Source organism: Microtus oregoni, unplaced genomic scaffold (genome assembly GCF_018167655.1).
Source record: "Microtus oregoni isolate MIOR12 unplaced genomic scaffold, Mior012 000054F_ref0000373, whole genome shotgun sequence".
In the NCBI taxonomy this organism is placed as follows: Eukaryota; Metazoa; Chordata; class Mammalia; order Rodentia; family Cricetidae; genus Microtus; species Microtus oregoni.
In genome coordinates this window covers 6,317,789-6,320,080 of record NW_024543830.1, presented here as the reverse complement: position 1 = coordinate 6,320,080, position 2,292 = coordinate 6,317,789, and positions in this window count along the sequence as shown.

Below are 2,292 nucleotides of genomic sequence, written 5' to 3'. Positions count from 1 at the left end.
AGACACTTAAGATCATGCTCAACTTTCTTAGTGATCAGGGAAATGCAAATCAAAACAACTTTGAGATATCATCTTACACCTGCCAGAATGGCTAAAATAAAAAACTCCAATGATAGCCTTTGCTGGAGAGGGTGTGGAGTAAGGGGTACCCTCATCCATTGCTGGTAGGAATGCAAACTTGTGCATCCACTTTGGAAAGCAGTGTGGCGGTTTCTCAGGAAATTTGGGATCAACCTACCCATGGACCCAGCAATACCACTCTTGGGAATATACCCAAGAGATGCCCTATCATATAACAAAAGTATATGCTCAACTATATTCATAGCAGCATTGTTTGTAATAGCCAGAACCTGGAAACAACCTAGATGCCCTTCAATGGAAGAATGTGTGGAATATATACATATTAGAGTATACTCAGCGGTAAAAAAAAAAAAATGACTTCTTGAATTTTGCATGCAAATGGATGGAAATAAAAAACACTATCCTGAGTGAGGTAAGCCAGACCCAAAAAGATGAACATGGGATGTACTCACTCATAATTGGTTTCTAGCCATAAATAAGGGTCACAGAGTCTAGAATTGGTGAACCTAAAGAAGCTAAGTAAGAAGGTGAACCCAAGGAAAAACATATAGTTATCCTCACTCAGCACTTTAACTCTGAGAGAATGAGCATGCAGCACATGAACCCTTTTTATCTGACTTACAGCCAAATCTGCCACGCAGAGCACTGCACATCTGAAATAATCACACAGAAATTGTATTAATTAAAACACTGCTTGGCCATTATCTCTAGCCTCTTATTGACTAACTCCCACAACTTGATTTAACCCATTTCTAATAATCTGCATATATCACCACAAGGTCGTGGCTTACTGGAAAGATTCAGCATGTCTGACCTGATGGCTCCATGGTGGCTCTCTCTGTTCTTCTGCTTTCTTCCTCCCAGAATTCAGTTCTGTCTTCTGCCCTATCAAGCCAAGCAGTTTCTTTATTGATTAACCAATGAAAGTGACACATAAACAGAAGGACCTCCTACAGCTGGCGCTCTTGCAGAACACAGTTTTATCTGGTCCAGGGAGGTGGAGCACAAGCACACATGTTAGGAGCTGAGAGATGGTGAACTATGCCTGGGCAGAGGAAGCCAGAGGAGACTCTGGTGGAGGTTCGTAGAGGTCCTGACATGCAAATTGGTCATCCGACCTGGGTATAGGGGCGAAAGACTAATCGAACCAATGGTGCAGGATAATTCTGTATCCTGTCAATTATGTTTTAAATAAATGCTGATTGGCCAGTAGCCAGGCAGGAAGTATAGGCAGGACAACCAGACAGAAAGTAGAGGCAGGGCAATGAGAACAGGAGTATTCTGGGAAGAAGGAAGATCTCTCTGCAATCCTGGCCAGACACCAAAGATGCAGAATGTGATCTACCCTGTTGAAAAAGGCACCATGCCATGTGGTTAACATAGATAAGAATAATGGGTTAATATAAGTTATAAGAGCTAATACAAAGCATGAGCTAACGGGCTAATCAGTTTTATAACTTATGTAGACCTTCTTTTATAACTTATGGGACCTAACGACTGTGGGAACCGGACAAGACAGAAACCCCAACAAGCAGGCTCTCATGTTACATTGCTCCTTCTTTGTTTTGGAGGATGCCTGATAGAAATGTTAATTCAAACCTATTTGATAGTTAGCACACACAGCAGACAGGTAGTTGTGGATGTGACTGAAAGCCATTCACCTGGTTACCTAGGAGACAGAATGCTAATATATTTCCCCTAAGTTAAGTTTTGGTATAAATACTGGAGAATAAACTAGAGAAATTCTTCAGGATGTGAACCCAGGACTTCATGAGGTACCACTGAGAATCTCCCTCCCGATAAAGCCATGTGAGTTGTATCTTTATTTCTGTGCCGCCACACCAGTCCAGAGAGAGATAGTTTTTTTGTTGTTGTTGTTTTTGTTTTGTTTCTTGGGGTTTTTTTTTTTTTTGGTTTTTCGAGTCAGGGTTTCTCTGTGGTTTTGGAGCCTGTCCTGGAACTAGCTCTTGTAGACCAGGCTGGTCTCAAACTCACAGAGATCCGCCTGCCTCTGCCTCCCGAGTGCTGGGATTAAAGGCGTGTGCCACCACCGCCCGGCCAGAGAGAGATAGTGTATGTTGGGGTCTAGTTGAGAGAAATAATTGAAGTCCGGGCTACCATCAAACCCTGGCATAATGGGACCTAGACGTGAGGCTGATCTGCAAACACTAAAAAACAAGAAAGAAGTTGACCAGATATGAGGAGCCCATG